The sequence below is a fragment of the Salvelinus sp. IW2-2015 genome, linkage group LG27, assembly GCF_002910315.2.
Source record: "Salvelinus sp. IW2-2015 linkage group LG27, ASM291031v2, whole genome shotgun sequence".
NCBI classification, from domain to species: Eukaryota; Metazoa; Chordata; class Actinopteri; order Salmoniformes; family Salmonidae; genus Salvelinus; species Salvelinus sp. IW2-2015.
The window spans coordinates 4,271,571-4,290,385 of record NC_036867.1 but is presented as its reverse complement, the minus strand read 5'-3'; the positions used below and the strand labels follow the sequence as shown (position 1 = coordinate 4,290,385).

Genomic DNA, 18,815 nt, shown 5'->3' with positions numbered 1-18,815 from the left:
GTGATTTTCTGGATTTTTGTTTTAGATTCCGTCTCTCACAGTTGAAGTGTACCTATGATAAAAATTACAGACCTCTACATGCTTTGTAAGTAGGAAAACCTGCAAAATCAGCAGTGTATCAAATACTTGTTCTCCCCACTGTATATATATATATATATATATAATAATGGCAATTACAACAATACTGAATGAACCCTTTTATTTTAACTTAATAAAATATATATATTTAGTCTCAAATAAATAATGAAACATTCCCAGTTAAGAAGTTTTAGGTTGTAGTTAATATAGGAATTATGACGAGTCAACTATTTCTCTCTATACAATTTGTATTTCATATACCTTTGACTATTGGATGTTCTTACAGGCACTTTAGTATTGCCAGCCTAATCTCGGGAGTTCACAGGCTTGAAGTCATAAACAGCGCTGTGCCTCAAGCATTGCTATAGAGCTGCTGGCAAACGCAGTAAAGTGATGTTTGAATGAATGCTTATGATCCTGCTGCTGCCTACCACTGCTCAGTCAGACTGCTCTATCAAATCATAGACTAAATTATAATATACACAGAAATACAAGCCTTTGGTCATTAATATGGTCAGATCCGGGAACGATCATTTCGAAAACAAAACATTTATTCTTTCAGTTAAATACGTAACCGTTCCATATTTTAATCGAACGGGTGGCATTCATAAGCCTAAATATTTCTATTACATTGTACAACCTTCAATGTTGTGTCATAATTATGTAAAATTCTGACAAATTAATTACGATCTTTGTTAGGAAGAAATGGTCTTCACACAGCTCGCAACGAGCCAGGCGGCGCAAACTGTTGCATATACCCTGCATCTGCTTGCACTGTACGCAAGAGAAGTGACAATTTTCCTAGTTAATATTGCCTGCTAACATGAATTTATTTTAACTAAATATGCAGGTTTTTAAAAAAATATACACTTCTGTGCATTGATTTTAAAATCATCCCCGTTTGGCGAAGTAGGCTGTGATTCGATGATAAATTAACAAGCACCGCAATGATTATATGCAACACAGGACAAGCTAGTTAACCTGATAATATCATCAACCATGTGTAGTTAACTAGTGATTGTGTTAAGATTGATTGTTTTTTGATAACGATAAGTTTAATGCTAGCTAGCAATTTCCCTTGGCTCCTTGCAGCCACAAGGTCCTTTTGAAGCTGCACTCGCGTAACAGGTGGTCAGCCTGCCACGCAGTCTCCTCGTGGATTGCAATGTAATCAGCGTCCAAAAAGGCTGATTACCGATTGCTATGGAAACTTGAAATAGGCCCATAATTAGATGGGCCGTGCTGATTAATCGGTCAACCTCTAATTCAGAGACTTGTCCTGAAGCCACTCCTGCATTGTCTTGGCTGTGTGCTCAGGGTCGTTCTCTTGTTGGAAGGTGAACCTCCGCCCCAGTCTGGAGGTTCTGAGCGCCCTGGAGCAGGTTTTCATCAAGAATCTCTCTGTACTTTACTCCATTCCGCTTTCCCTCGATCCTGACTAGTCTCCCAGTCCCTGCCGCTGAAAAACATCCCCACAGCATCATGCTGCCACCACCATGCTTTGTCGCAGGGACGGTGCCAGGTTTCCTCCAGACATGACGATTGGCATTCAGGCCAAAGAGTTCAATCTTGGTTTCATCAGACCAGAGAATATTTTTTCTCATGGTCTGAGAGTCCTTTAGGTGCCTTTTGGCAAACTCCAAGCGGGCTGTCATGTGCCTTTTACTAAGGAGTGGCTTCCATCTGGCCACTCTACCATAAAGGCCTAATTGGTGGAGTGCGGCATAGATGGTTGTCCTTCTGAAAGGTTCTCCCATCTCCACAGAGGACCTCTATAGCACTGTCAGAGTGACCATCGGTTTCTTGGTCACCTCCCTGACCAAGGTCCTTCTCGCCCGATTTCTCAGTTTGGCTGGTCGGCCAGCTCTAGGAAGAGTATATGTGGTTCTAAACTTCTATTTAAGAATGATGGAGGCCACCGTGTTCTTGGGGACCTTCAATGCTGCAGAAATGTTTTGGTACACTTCCCCAGCTCTTGTCTCGGAGCTCTACAGACAATTCCTTATACCTCATGACTTGGTTTTTGCTCTGACATGCACGGTCATCTGTGGGACCTTATATAGACAGGTGTGTACTTCTCCAAATCATGTCCAATCAATTGAATTTATCACTGGTGGACTCCAATGAAGTTGTAGAAACATCCCAAGGATGATCAATGGAAACAGGATGCACCTGAGCTCAATTTTGTGTCTAATAGCAAAGGGTCTGAATAAGTATGTAAATATGGTATCCGTTTATTTTTTATTAATTAGCAAACATTTCAAAAAACCTGTTTTCGCTTCGTCATTATGGGGAATTGTGTTTAGATTGTGCCATTGCCATACCAAGCAGTGATAGTCAGTCAAGATGCTCTCAAATGGTACAGCTGAGGATTTGAGGGCCCTTGCCAAATAGTTAACCTCCTGAGGGGGAAGAGAAGCTGTTGCACCTTCACGACTGTGCGGTTATGGACCTTTTTAAGGTTAGTGACTTGGACACAAGAACTTGAAGCGCTCAACCTGCTCAACTGCAGCCTCCCCCGTAGTACACGATCAAGCTCCTTGGTCTTACTGGCGTTGAGAGGTTGTTGTTCTAGCCCCACACTGCCAGGTCACTGACCTCCTCCCTGTAGTCTCATCGTTGCCAGTGATCAGGCCTACCACCATTGTGTTGTCAGCAAACTTGGTGGTGGTGGAGTCGTGCGTGCCTACACAGTCATGAGTGAACAGGGAGTACTAAGCACACGCCCCTGTGTTGAGGGTCAGTGTGGCGGAGGTGATGTTGCCTAAATTCACCACCTGGGGTCGGCCCGTCAGGAAGTCCAGGATCCAGTTGCAGAGGGAGATGTTCAGTCCCAGGGTCCTCAGCTTGGTGACAAGCTTGGAGGGGACAATTATGTTGAACGCTGAGCTGTAGTCAATGAAAAGCATTCCCACATAGGCATTGCGCTTATCTAGGTGGATGAGGGTAGTGTGGAGCGCAATTGAGATTGCATCGTCTATGGATCTGTTGGYGCGGTATGCAAATTAGAGTTGGTCTAGGGTGATGGAGTTGATGTGCGCCATAACCAGCCACTCAAAGCACTTCATGACTACAGATGTGAGTGCTACAGGGCGGGAGTCATTGTGGCATGAAGCCTTAAGAGTTCATAGAAACAGGAATGATGATGGTCATCTTAAAACATGTTGGGATTACAGACTGGGACAAGGAGAAGTTGAAAATTACCATGAATATACCTGCCAGCTGTTCCGCGCATGATCTGAGAGCGCGCCCTGGAATACCATCTGGCCCCCCGAACCCTGCGGGTATTGACCTGATTGAAGACTTTTATTACGTCGGCCTCGGAGAGCAAGATCACCCAATCTTCTGGGTTAGTGGCGGCCCTCACACCCGGCACAATGCTGTTATTGTCAAAGCGTGCATAAAATGTATTGAGTTTTTCCTGGTAGAAAGGCATCGGTTGGGCAGATCTTCTGGGTCTTCCTTTTCAACCGATAATGGGCTGTAGCACCTAACAAAAGTGGCAAGTGTCAGAGCCTGTGTAATATGATTCCACCTTATTCCTATATTGTCCTTGTTAGACGACTCTGGAGGTCATAGTGGGACTTCTTGTACTTGTTCCTGTCCTCAGCCGTAGCATCAGGGTTGTCTGCGATAGCCCTGTGTGCGGTAGACCTACCCTTTAGTTTAACGCCAACCTCAGTTTTAATCCAGGACTTTTGAGTGGGGAAGCAGCAAACCTTAACTGTAGGGACGTTGTCGATGCATTTCCTAATGAAGCCGGTGACGGAGGTGGTTAGCTCGATGTTATCGACGGAGTCCAACGCCAGCAAAGCAGTCCTGGAGACTATTTCTCAACTGAGCGAGTCATGGGCGATTCCTGTTTGAGCTACTTCTTGTAAACAGGAAGCAGGAGTACGTAGTCATGATCTGATTTGCTTGTGGGTAGAATAACAGTAGTCTTTATTGCCCCTAGTGGCGAGGGAGACGTGTTGATGGAAGTTAGGCATCACGTTTCTTAATGTCACAGAATTTAATTAGGTGGCAACCAGAAAAGAAGCCTCAATGTACGTTTTCCTGCTTGGTTAAAACATTGTACAATTTATTAAGTGCCAGCTTGTTATTTTTCTTGTCCTGAGGTGGAATGCATACAACAGTCACGATAACAGCTGAAAACTCCCTCGGGAGGTGAAAGTGTTGGTTAAATGCCATCAGATATTCCAAGACGGGTGAACAATGGGTCGACACTAACAAGTTGATGAAGAGGAAAACCCACCCCTCCCCTCGATTTCCCCGACTTCACTGTCCTATCGTTACGATGAATGACGAATCCATCGAGTTGGACAGTCATGGGGGGGGTGATCTTGTCCGAGACCAATGTTTCAGAAAAGCAGAGAATATAGTTGAGTGTCTCTCTGGTAGCAAATCTGCAGTCGGAAGTCATCCATCTTATCATCATCAAGTGACCAGTAGAATGGAGGGAAGAGGTGACCGGTTCTCCTGTCGCCTTAATCTGAACCCGGAATTGAGTTAAGCAACTGCCGATATGACGGTCAAAAGTTCTTGTCAGTTGTAAGAAATGATAGCTGATACATTTAGAGAAATGAAGGTAAAAAATAAACAACAAAAGATACACAAAATAGCAAAGTTGGGTCAGATCTTGCAAACGGCCACCATCCAGTATGGTGCCATTTCTGTATTTTTAACCACAAAACATAGCCGATTCAGCTACCACTATTAGTAACTGAGAAAATTGACAGTAGCAACTGCAACAACTGCTCGGTGAAAGGCACAACTGAGAGGGAAAGAAGAGAGAAGAGAGAGGGAAAGAAGGAAAACCTTACAACAACAAAAAAGACAACGAGGTGAGGGCAGCGTTACCGAGACCAGCTGTGCGAAGCCTCGTGTTGGGGGACTTCTACAGTGCCTTCAGAAACGATTCATAACCATTGACTTATTCCATATTTTGTTGTGAATTCAAAGTGATTGTTTTAGAAAAAACTATACCCCATTATTAAAGTTATCTTATTTTTTTAGGAAATGTATTGAAAAAGTAACTAATTTACGTAAGTATTCACACCCGTGTCATACTTTGTAGAAGCACCTTTGACAACAATTACAGCTATGAGTCTTTCTGGGTAAGTCTTAAATCTTTCCGCACCTGGATTGTGCAACATTTGCCCATTATTCTTTTTCAAAATTCTTCAAGCTCTGCCATATTGGCTGTTGATCATTCACAGATAACCATTTTCAGGTCTTGCCATAGAATTTCAAGTAGATCAAAGTCAAAACTGTAACATTGCCACTCAGGAGCATCCACTGTCTTCTTGGTAAACAACTCCAGTGTAGATTTGGCCTTGTGTTCTAGGTTATTGTCCTGCTGAAAGGAATTCATCTCCCAGTGTCTTTTAATCCAGAAATACTCCCCAGGCCTCAATGATTATAAGCATACCTATAACATGACGCAGCCACCATATTTTCAAGCATAGTGGACAGAGATAATCAGTAGTGTTGTATTGGATTTGCCCCAAAACATACATTTATGTCCTGAATAAAAAGTGTTAATTGCTATGGCACATTTTTTTTGCAGTATTTGCCTAGTGCCTTGCTGCAAGCAGGATGCATGTTTTGGAATAAAAAAAAATCTGTACAGGCTTCCTTCTTTCAAATGTCAATTAGGTTAGTATTGTGGAGTAACTACAGTGTTATTGATCCGTCCACAGTTTTATCCTAAACCAGCCAATGAAAAATTAAAATCTGTTTCAAAGTCACCAGCAGCCTCAGTGAAATCCCTGAGCGGTTTCCTTCCTCTCCGGCAACTGAGTTAGGAAGGACACCTGTATCTTTGTAGTGACTGGGTGTATTGATACACCATCCAAAGCATAATTATTAACTTCACCATGCTCAAAGGGATATTCAAAATGATTGCTTTTCAATATTTTAACCCATCTACCAATAGGTGCCCTTCTTTGCAAGGCATTGGAAAACCTCCCTGGTCTTTCTGGTGGAATCTGTGTTTGAAATTCACTGCTCAACTGAGGGACCTTACAGATAATTGTATGTTTGGGGTACAGAGATGAGGCAGTCGTTAAAAAAAGTCCCATTAAAACACTTATTGCACACAGAGCGAGTCCATGCAACTGATGTGATATATTTAACACATTTTTACACCTGAACTTATTTAGGCTTGTCAAAACAAAAGGGGTTGAATCCTTGACGGAAGACATTTCAGCTGTTCATTTATTATTAATTWAAAAAAWTWAATTAAATAAATAAACACAATTCCACTGACATTAAGGGTATTGTGTCTAGGCCAGAGACAAAGAATCTCAATTGAATCCATTTTAAATTCAGGCTGTAACAACAAAAAGAGGAAAAAGTCAATGGGTGGAAATACTTTTTGAAGGCACTGTACGTGCTCTACGGAGCACTGCTGAAATTAATTTAGCCATTTAGTTCAGCACAGTCATCCTGGGGTGGAGAATGAAAATGAGAAAGAGAGGAGAGAGAAGAAATAGAGAGCGCCCCGCTGTGCGTATGTACCGGCGCTTATTTTAATATTGATTTAACACAAGGCTTTTAACAGGTTTCGAATGCACTGCCAGAGCCAAGTGGCTGCTCAGCCTCACACCATCGCTGGGCAGACCACAAACACCCTAAAACATGAGCATGCTGGTTTGTTTGAAACGTAGGCCTATGTGCCTATGGCACCAGAAACGGAAGTTGGTTCGTACACGTCTATGACACATCACAGAACCCCCCCCCCCCCCCCAACAGCAAGACTTTTGGGACATCACTGAGTGTATTAACATGGGTTCCCACATTTAAGGACAGATGTGGTTGTTTGTGACATGTGGCTGCCCTGGCCCTGCTTGTTTGCTATTGCAGAACACACCCTCTTCCCTTCTTTTCTCCCCCTCGCCAGCCAATCAGAGTACAGAAATGTTGCTCTTGTTCAGTCCCTCCTTGGCTCAGTCTGCACAGATCTTATCTGAGGTAGTGTTGTAGATTTGGCCTACAGAAGAGGCCGGTGCTAGAGAAAGTAATCTATTCCAAAAAGGGAGAAGGATATTCCACAAACTTGGGGACAAAATGTTATTAAAGCTAGATGAAAAAGTGATATTTCCTAAAGCCGTATTTGTTACAGTAAAACATTTGATGTAGTGTAACAAACATTTGGCGTAAATAATCCCCTTGAAATTGTATGAGTAAACAAAAATATGAACATCTTGGATGTATAGGTATTTGATGTACAGTACCAGAAGAAAGTTTGGACACACCTAATTCAAGAGTTTCTATTTTTACTATTTTCTACATTTTAGAATAATAGTGAAGATAGCAAAACTATGAAATAAGACATATTGAATTATATAGTAACCAAAAGTGTTAAATCAAAATATATTACATATGAGATTATTCAAAGTAGCCACCCTTTGTCTTGACATACTCTTGGCATTCTCTCAACCAGCTTCACCTGGAATCATTTTCCAACAGTCTTGAAGGAGTTCCAACCTATGCTTAGAACTTGTTGGCTGCTTTTCCTTCACTCTGCGGTCCAACTCATCACAAACCATCTTAATTGGGGTAAGGCTCAGGTGATTCTGGAGGCCAAGTCATCTAATGCAGCACTCCATCGCTCTCCTTCTTGGTCAAATAACCCTTGCACAGCCTGGAAGTGTGTTGGGTCATTTTCCTGTTGAAAAACAAATGATAGTCCCAATAAGCGCAAGCAGATGGGATGGCGTATCACTGCAAAATGGTGTGGTAGCCATGCTGGTTAAGTGTGCCTTCTAAATAAATCACTGACAGTGTCACCAGAAAAGCACCCCCACACCATTGCACCTCCTCCTTAATGCTTCACGGTGGGAACTACACATGCAGAGATAATCCGTTCACCTACTCTGCGTCTCACAAAGACACGGCAGTTGAAACCAAAAATCTCAAATTTGGACTCATCAGACCAAAGGACAGATTTCCACCGGTCTAATGTCCATTGCTTGGGTTTCTTGGCCAAAGCAAGTATCTCCTTATTATTGGTGTCCTTTAGTAGTGTTTTCTTTGCAGCAATTCGACAATGAAGGCCTGATTCACGCAGTCTCCTCTGAACAGATGATGTTGAGATGTGTCTGTTACTTGAACTCCGAAGCATTTATTTGAGCTGCAATTTCCGAGGCTGATAACTGAGGATAATGAACTTATCCTCTGCAGCAGAGGTAACTCTGGGTCTTCCTTTCCTGTGGCGGCGCTCATGAGAGCCAGTTTCATCATATCGCTTGATGGTTTTTGCGACTGCACTTGAAGAAACCGTCAAAGTTCTTGACATTTTCCAGATTAAGAAATGAAGGTCAGTCAAAGTAATGATGGACTGTCYTTTCACTTTGGTTATTTGAGCTGTTCTTTCCATAATTTGGACTTGGTCTTTTACCAAATAGGGTTATTTTCTGTATACCATCCCTACCTTGTCACAACACAACTGATTGGCTAAAACACACTGAGGAAAGAAATTCCACAAATTAACAAGGCACACCTGTTAATTGAAATGCATTCCAGGTGACTACCTCATGAAGCTGGTTGAGAGAATCCCAAGAGTGTGCAAAGCTGTCATCAAGGCAAAGGAAGGCTATTTTGAAAAATCTCAAATATATTGTGATTTGTGAGACACTTCTTTGGTTACTACATGATTCTGTGTGTTATTTCATAGTCTTGATGTCTTCACTATTATTCTACAATGTAGGAAATAGTCAAAATAAAGAAATACCCTGGAATGAGTAGGTGTGTCCAAACTTTTGACTGGTACTGTATATGTATTTGATGTGTGTGTGTGTGGTCTGCCAGGTTGCATGTCTCACTCTTGAACTAGATCATCCCATTGAACACAATCTGTTGTGTTTGTCAATTTGTCTTGAAGGATGGTCAGGAGGTGTGTTGCATTAGTTGAACAAAAACAGGCAAACATTTGAAATGGAAAAACACATTTCTTAAGACTCATTCTGGGGTGTATTCAGCAAGGTGAAACACTTTTTGGAACATTGCAAACATAAATGTAATGAAATTAACTATTTTACATTACTAACCAGAACCCCTATTCTACACTATAGGCCTACCGTTCTTCCTCAACGTTCTGTAACGTTGCACTCTTAAAACAGGCCCCTCAAACTACACATTTCTTCTTACTGAATGCAGCAAAGGTTGCACAAGCATTAGTAGGAGGGGCCTGCAAGCAGCAAAGTGGGTGCTGACAGTTCTCTCAGCTAATTTAAAGAGCACGACCATCACTGACACCACCGCTTGCATACTGCTCTTGCAACGATAGCTTTTCAGAGTGGAAGACCAGAGTACACATTTTAAAACTCAAGGCTTTCCTGAATGTAATTTTGTCTTTCAAAGACTTGCTGAAACCAACTGCATAGCCTACATTTAAGTTAGCAATTTGACACCCTAAGGATGACACATTTCGCCACCCTAAGGATGACACATTTCGCCAACTTCACCATTAAGGGTAGCTACCAAGCAATTATCTTCAGAATATGCCTATTCGTTTATTTTTTCGTCATTTCCATGTAAAAGGACACATGAACAACATGTGAAGTTCATAGAAGCATGTCAAATTGTATGTCAAATAAAAGCTAAGAGTCTATACATTTTAGAAATTATGGCACATTTACATTTTTCAACAATTATCCATACAAAAAAATMTGGAATAAGCAAATGCTTTGATTTCTGGTTAAAATGATGGAAAAGAAGAACATCTACCACAAAATGTCTAAAGGTATTAGAAACATATCAAAACAATAATGAAGTAAAGAATCCTGCCAACTATCAACAATTGTTCTGCCTTTTGCAAGTTTAAGAACATTCTGTTACTAAAAACCCACATATCTTTAAGATATTTTTTAATTTCTCTACCTCATGAAAGGAGAATAATGAATGTTCACAGAAGTAACAAGGTAGACCTATCAATTAGTGTTATTACTAATACCATTTTTTTTTTTTACTAAATTGATAACTGAATTTCTGCAATTGAATTGGCTACAGTGGGAAATCATAGTCACAAACCAGCATTGGTCTCGAGAGAAGTGGGTATACTCTAAATTGACCCCCAAAAAATCCAGAACGACCCGCTCGGCAAAAATTGACCTGACATTATAAATCCAATATTCGTCTTTCAGTCAGGCAAACTATTGAAACAGATAAATGAGGATGTCAACTGAGTCAGACATTTTTGGCAGATTTTTCCCTTTTTAATTCAGATTTATGCTCTCAAAGTCACTTTTTAATAGAAAAACAACATTGGATGTTCTAAGTTCATAATGCATAAACCACATCAGAACACTTGAGGTCTGGGAAAACTAACACACTTTGAATCTCTGGTGTAGTTACCCTTTAATTCAAGTGCACAGGCACCTACCACTGTTTTTTGGTTAGCAGTGTTTCAATAGTGCACATGAGATGGAGTTTGCAAAACAAATGGCCACTGGCTTGATGCAAATAATCATGATAATAATGATATAATTCTGCCAGGTAGGCATAGTTGACTTTGTAGCTAGTTAAGATTTAATTAAGAAGGTTTTTGGGAAAGCCTTTCCAGAAGACGAAGYCGGTTAGGCCTAMCATTAGCATAATTATATGTTTTCTGTTCTTTAATTGTTTGAAACCTGGAAGTTTTACTTCATATTATGAGGCATAGCTTACCTTGCTTCAAAGTAGCCTATAGCCAAAATCCCACCACAGAAACCTGGAGGCAATTATTTTATAAAGACTTCCTTATGCGTTCTCCTGATTTTCTTTCAACTTGCTTACATTGTCTAGCAGCCAAAAGCATTACCCTAGCCATATTAGCAACCCATGATAGTTGTTGCATCTTTAGATCTCACCTCTTTCTAAGGATATTTCCATCTCTGTCCATGAAACTGCTCGCATGTGCAGTGTGCATTTTAAAACAGTGTTTTCCCACAATCGCCCATCAGCCTARGCCCATGTGCACATTGCTGCAACTGAAATGTGAAGAAATAATTAAGGTTCAAACACATTTAGAAATATTGAATTTCATGACTTTTCCATGACTTAACCAAGTGACCATTACCAACAATTGGCGGCATCTCTATGTACCAGGGTTACTGTTAGAGTGCGTAACCTGATTAGGGTGTCCACCCACGGTGCACAGGATGACAGAAARCCCATGTAGATTATGGTAATTCATAAACAGAACATGCAAGTTGAGGATGCAATGATGTGCGGTCCTTCTTACCTAATTCTGATGTTAGAATAACTGTCCACATTTACTTTCTCAGCCAACATGACGAGTAACAAATAGAAAATAATTGGCTCCACAGACATGGTCTGATTTTGGTAAGACATGCCTCATAATATACAGTAAACCATTCACCTTTCAAACAATGAAGTATAGGCTTTTCAAAATGCATACTGCCTCCAGTTCATTGCAAAGTGGTGTGTGACGCTCTGATGAAGCCTGGATTCCGTTGCCAATGCATTTGCTGTTTGAGATGCTATAACAGCCGCTCTAGCGCGTTGACAGATTTCCCACAAGGGCTCTGTTCCTGTATGCTGTACCCGTGTGATAAATAAGATGCATAACCAATATACTGTACACACGTGCCAATTTAATTCCACAAAATTATGCAAATTAACCTGTAGACCGATAACCATGACCTGTCAAATGTATTTCCAACAATAGGCTAAAAAGCATTATTTTGCATTGGAATTTTCTCTTCTCGTTTCTCCAGCGACAATTTTATTTTGTCGGTTTCGCTCAAAATGGGCCAAAAGCTGCCTATTACCAGCTAACTGAAACCCTGCTATGTATGTATAAWWWWWWWTTWAAACAAGTATGAATAATGTAATATTGACTCGAGGAGGCTGCTCTTTGATCCCATCCTGTCATTGRGCAAGGCTCTTAACCCCCCCTCCCCAAAGTAGAATACCTGTTAGGCAACTATATAAAACAAGTTCTGGGTGTATAGGCATTTGATCAAGGCCTGCTCAAAACACATCAGAGCCAGTTTATTGTGTTCCGATTGAGCAGCTATTTTCTAAAAACTGGTTTGTGAGAGGGGGACTGGAATAAAAGCCTGCACACCCATAAACTATCCTGGAAGATGGTTGACCACCCTGGATGTATAACATTTCAACCAAATAAGTTATGCCTTTTGAAATAATTCACTCCTTCAATATATCAAACATGAATTGGCTATCGTATGCTCCAAATKTTTTTATTCAGCTGAAGCAAGCCCACAAATTTTCTTCAGGAAATGTACCTTTTCTAGTTCAGTCATARTTATCTTAGCTACCTTAGAAGAGAGAAGGGTACAATTACGTCCCACAATTTGGGGCGTTCCTGCATGTAGCCATTCCTGCATCTGCAGGACCCCCTCTTTAAAATTCTATTGGTCAGTTAAGCTAGGACAGGCGGGAGGCGGGGACGCTCCAGTAGAGTAGGTGCTGTTAATGCACAATAACATTGAATGCCAGCCTCTGATAAGCCCCATAGAAGGGCCGGGGGCAACAACATTGCTAGCTAGCCGTACACCGGTAGACAATGTCCTTTGCCCCAACCTGTTGGGCAGTTCTCCTGCAGATCTGTTAATGATGGCGAGGGCAGGGGTTCAGCAGGCAGGAGCGAAGGGCACTGTGTGCTAGCATAGCCAGCTAGTCCGGTACACAGCAGGCGGGAGTGACACTGTGTGCTATCTAACTAGCAAGATAGCTAGCACACAGTGTCGATAACTATCAAGCTAGCTAGCACAGCAGACATGATGCTAGGGCAACACTGTGTGCTAGCTAGCGTGATCGTTATCAACACTAAGGCGTGGACAACCGGTGCCTCCGCCTGTCGGGCACGTTTCTATCCGGTAAACAGCAGGTGGGGGCGACAGTGTCCTACGTAGCAAGCTAACACATGGTGTGGCTAACTAGCTAGCACACTGAATCTCCCCAGCCTCCCGCCTGCTGTGCTAGCGGGAGGCTGGGGCGACCAGTAGACAGTGTCCTTTGCCCCCGCCTTTCTGGCAATGTTTTCCCGCAGTTCTGTTAACGACGGTGAGGGCATGAGGGAGCGAAGGACACTGTCTACCGCTAGGTAACAAGGACTCCGGTAGGCGGGGGCGAAAAAAAACATTTTTCCCATTTGACCCACATGTGTCACAAGCATGAAGATGTTGTGCTTGAAAGGGGGGAGGTCCAATGTCCCATACATTGGATTCCTAAAATCAAGAGGAAGTATCTACAAAACAAGTTGAAGCCACATAATCCAAAATAAAGGCTACATCAAATATTTTTTCCTTAAAATTACCCCCCCCCTCTTTGTTCAGGGACACATTATTCCATTTCTGTTCGTCACATGTCTGTGGAACTTGTTCAGTTTATGTCTCAGTTGTTGAATCTTGTTATGTTCAAACAAATATTTACACATGTTAAGTTCGCTGAAAATAAACACAGTTGACAGTGAGGACATGTCTTTTAATGCTGAGTTCATATATAATATATATATATATTATATATAATATATATATATATATATATATATATATATATATTATATATATTTTTTAAATAAACATTCAGATCTGTTCCATCAACATCATTAATTGATACGGCATATACCTCCACTACACTACTTTGATAAGCATCGTGTGGATTAAGTTAGTGGTTATACAACGTACACCCCTCCACCACTGCAAACCACAGTTGGGTTTACAAGATTTGACAGCACAGTACACAGTAAAGCACACACATACAGTTGAAGTCGGAAGTTTACGTACATTTAGGTTTGAGTCATTAAACCTGTTTTTCAACCACCATGAAGTCTGTTTCATCCTTGGGAGCAATTTCCAAACGCCTGAAGGTACCACATTTATCTGTACAAACAATAGTACGCAAGTATAAACACCATGGGACCACGCAGCCGTCATACCGCTCAGGAAGGAGACGCMTTCTGTCTCCTAGAGATGAATGTACTTTGGTGCGAAAAGTGCAAATCAATCCCAGAACAGCAAAGGACCTTGTGAAGATGCTAGAGGAAACAGGTACAAAGTATCTACATCCACAATAAAACGAGTCCTATATCMACATAACCTGAAAGGCCGCTCAGCAAGGAAGAAGCCACTGCTCCAAAACCGCCATTAAAAAAAGCCAGACTACGGTTTGCAACTGCATATGGGGACAAAGATCGTACTTTTTGGTGAAATGTCCTCTGGTCTGATGAAACAAAAATAGAACTGTTTGGCCATAATGACCATCGTCATGTTTGAAGGAAAAAGGGGGAGGCTTGCAAGCCGAAGAACACCATCCCAACCTGAAGCACGGGGGTGGCAGCATCATGTTGTGGGGGTGCTTTGCTGCAGGAGGGACTGGTGCACTTCACAAAAAAGATGGCATCATGAGGTAGGAAAATGATGTGGATATATTGAAGAACCATCTCAAGACATCAGTCAGGAAGTTAAAGCTTGGTCGCAAATGGGTCTTCCAAATGGATAATGAACCCAAGCATACTTCCAAAGTTGTGGCAAAATGGCTTAAGGACAACAAAGTCAAGGTATTGGAGTGGCCATCACAAAGCCCTGACCTCAATCCCATAGAAAAATGTGTGATCAGAACTGAAAAAGCGTGTGCGAGCAAGGAGGCCTACAAACCTGACTCAGTTACACCAGCTCTGTCAGGCYGAATGGGCCAAAAGTCACCCAACTTATTGTGGGAAGCTTGTGGAAAGCTACCCGAAAAGTTTGACCCAAGTTAAACAATTTAAAGGCAATACTACCAAATACTAATTGAGGGTATGTAACCTTCTGACCCACTGGGAATGTGATGAAAGAAATAAAAGCTGAAATAAATTGTTCTCTCTACTATTATTCTGACATTTCACATTCTTAAAATAAAGTGGTGATCCTAACTGACCTAAGACAGGGACTTTTTACTAGGATTAAATGTCAGGAATTGTGAAAAACGGAGTTTAAATGTATTTGGCTAAGCTGTATGTAAACTTCCGACTTCAACTGTAGGTTAAGCACATTAAAGAAAAGTACAGTACAGCACAATAGAGTTGAGTACACTAATGTACTGTACTATACTGAACTACTGTTCTGTGTTGTACTCCACTGAGCTCTACTGTGCTGTACTTTGAGGTCAAAACCTGTTAAACATAGACGTCTATGGTTCAGATTTGGCAGATCTGGTCTGGACCAGACCAACCAAATTTGGTCTGGTTTTGGGGGCAGAGCTCAATAAAATATTAGCCAGTGTGTAGAATAATACCAAATATGCAAAGGAGGATATTGCATATTTATACCTATTTAGGATACATCAACATGAAGAGAGAGAATGACATTCCTATCCCTAATTATGCATTTCTCTGTAGTAGAGACCAGGGACCCATGATGAAATTCTGTTTCTGGGTGTAAATCCACTTCACTTACTGTAATTCAATAACAGAAATCGATTTTTTTCCCAAAGTCAATGTGTCATGTCATAGCTCGCACCCCATTCTTTCTGCAGACATCATTGAGTTGTATACTTTGTTAAACTTCGAAATCAATGGMTTTTGTTTGGCATACATTTTAAGTGAAAAATCAGAGTCAATGCAATTCCATTACCTTGGAATTGCCCTCCGTTTATGGGGAGCCTAGTCAGAATTTGCACGGTAAGTGCCAAGACACAGGAATATGGGTTATGAAGGAGGTATGAAGTGCTTACATATTAGGTACCCTTCAAACAGTGAAAATTGTGATATTGAATAATCCTCCTTGACGTTTTGCTCTCCTCTCAGCTTGGCAAAACATCTAGCTAAAAACCAACACTTCAACTATGTAGCCCAATGGATGTGCAAGGTCTCCAAAACAAATATTAAAAGTATTACAAGTGGGGTGGTGAGACCCATCCTTTGAGGGAGGATTGACTTTTTTGGCAACACTCATCTTCGCTAGGTTCTTAGTAAGCACTACAGGACCATGACATGTTTCAGACTGATGGAGATTAATTGAGCCATTCTATGTCCTATATTCAAAGATCCGCTCATTCTTTCAAAAGACTTATGAAAGCTTCAAGGTCAGTTTCCCAAACACAYATTAAGRTTAGTCTCAATTGAAACAACTTTTTAGTCCAGGTCTAGGCTTAATCTAAATCCAATAAAACATTTCTCAGAGTTCCTGAAACAGTAGCCACAAACTCTGTCTACATTCACACATGACGTTAAGTTAACATGTCCAAACCAGACATCTAACATTTGAATGACAATGGCATCGCACCTGGGACACTGACAACACTGTTCTGAAGATTCTAAGTGACGACTGATGTTCTCAACTACCACTTCTCCAATCAATAAAAGACTCCTGCCACGTTTTCCTTGACAACGTCCTCCACTTCTGACACAGTCATCATCCTCTCTTTCTGCACTTCCCTCCACTCATACCCGTCTACAGCATTTGGTCTCAATCTTCATTCACTGAACAACATGATGCACATAGCTTCTCATAACATTTTCCTGTCCTTGGCTCTTTAGCGTCTCACATAACGCTGTGGTCCAGCGACAAATATCGTTCAAAATTAAATGAGACATCATATGATAGCAACTGGATTCCTTGGTTGTCAATGGAAGGACCTGCAAGCAGTGTTGGCTTTAAAGTCACACCAAGAGTTGTGCATAGTTATTGAGGAAAGATATTGCAATTCATGATTATAACAAAAACACTGGGCTCACCTCATGTCATACCAATAGCCATACAAAATGTGTGGTTCTCCAATTTAGGTCCTGGAGACCTAACTTTACTGGGTGATCAGGGATTTATTCCAGCCCATCACCTGACCTGATTCAAATAGTCATCCAAACATGCATCTTCAGTCTGGGCCATAATTTGTAAAGTCAGGTGTGTTACTGAAAGGCTGAATGAATGCCTGTACACCGAATATACTGGACTAGCGTTTTAAACCAGAGGTCCAGGCTCTGTGATCTGCTTATGTCAAAACCCATTTGTACAGTTCAAGAGTGGGCATTGGGGTTGAACGTATGTTGTTCAAAGCTCTGTAAACACACACACACAAAATAAGTTTTTGACCGCATCATTAGTTGATAGTCATAACCCTGCCAAACACTGACATTGATTGCCTCTTCTTGCGTGAGTAGCCTAACCATAGCGTTAAAGTATCATATTAAAAGTGAAATTGGGTTGAATTTAAGCAGTAAGAGGCCATATATTAGCATCGAAATAATAACAGAAACCGAGCGCTCTACATACACTACCGTGACATGAGTGGCCACACGGAAATCTTGAAGGTGGCTGGTTCTCGCTGCGCAAGAAACAAAACTATGAGTAAAATGTCGAGATATACATTACAACTTACCTTTTAAACCCTAGAAGTGTAGATGAATTTCCTTCATGACCTTTAAAGCCATATGAGAAATGTAATACTTTCGTTTATTATAAGTGGGGTGGGGGGGTATCGTTGATTCGATCTTCCACCAATTCAAAAATATGGGGAAACGACCGGTGCACTTTCGGCGCCTCAAAACCATACATGAACTGATATATTCCTTTATGTATTCTTCGGTTCTTGCCTTATAAAAGTACGTCAACCAGTTAACATTAACGTTACTACTCTCCTTTCGACCACCAAGATTCACTTTCCACTGGAAAACGCATCAAAATGATATTATACATCCCAATCGTTTCTTGAATTCTTCACAGTAAAATGATTGCAATAATGATATATCCACAACTTGTAAATTCCCACAAAAGGTTTGTTAAAGCTTTAAAACTATCGAGAGAAAYGAAAACGCTTACGGAATTGATGCAATTCTTTTTTTTCCTTTCCAGCTTCCAGCCAACTTAAACCAGTATTAAATCCAACAATAAACTTTCTTCAAATATTTCATATGGATTATGTTTGACATAATTTCTTCCGTTGGAACATTCCTGTTAGAATACAGAAAATTAAGTTTTCTTCTGAAAATGTGAAATTTAAAGTTGAAGCATTTACTCCATCATGGTGGCCATGTTTAGGAGAGACCTAAGCACTGCCTGTCAACGTTAGGCGCGGAAATAGGTCCATTTAAATGTTAAATTACACGTATTARATAAAATAATGGTCCAGGAGGAATAAACCATTTATAAAAAATGAGCTTATGCAAAAGCACAAATACAAATATATGTAAATTGCAGCGTTTTGGGTCAGATCGCGTAATACATGTTATGAAAAAAAGTCTCACTAACCCTGCGGAGTGATACATTGGAGCACTATCCAGGTAAAGAGACTTCTCAGTCATCAGCCAAGAACTCTCAAAACATGGACCTGGATTTTTTAAGTAGAGTGGATGGGATTCTGTTCGCGTGGCCATGCATATTCTCTCTATTTTGATTCATATCTGCTGGTTTTATTCAAGAGAGCACAGTGGCAACATACTTATTCTTTTGTGATTAGTTATTATGGTTGCAAATAAGTCAAAAAATTGTTGCTATAAAAGTCCTTATTCTCAGAATTATCACATTGTGGAATAGATTATAATTGGTTATTATTGGTATATATTGTTAAAATAAATAAAATAACAATATAAAAATACAAAACATAAGACTATTCTACTAGCTGGCAGAAGTGCATAACATCATGAATTGCATTTTGCCTTACGCTGCAGAAAATTATTAGGGTAATTGTGGGAGTTCTAATAGAGTTATGAATTGTTTTACTTTGCTAAACATATTATGAGTTGATTATTAAACATTAAGGTATCAAACACACTTAAAGCACATCCTAAT

General features: G+C 40.7%; 1 protein-coding gene across 1 annotated transcript in view; it reads right to left on the bottom strand.

Moving 5' to 3' along the window:
• The window catches only part of kmt2ca (lysine (K)-specific methyltransferase 2Ca), a 233,193-nt gene extending 214,923 nt beyond the window's left edge, over positions 1-18,270 (bottom strand). Inside the window, exon 1 of the mRNA XM_070435637.1 lies at positions 17,407-18,270. The gene's annotated coding sequence lies outside the window, so the exon portion shown is untranslated. The remainder of the gene's footprint in view (positions 1-17,406) is intronic.
• Between the last annotated feature and the right edge of the window lie 545 nt (positions 18,271-18,815).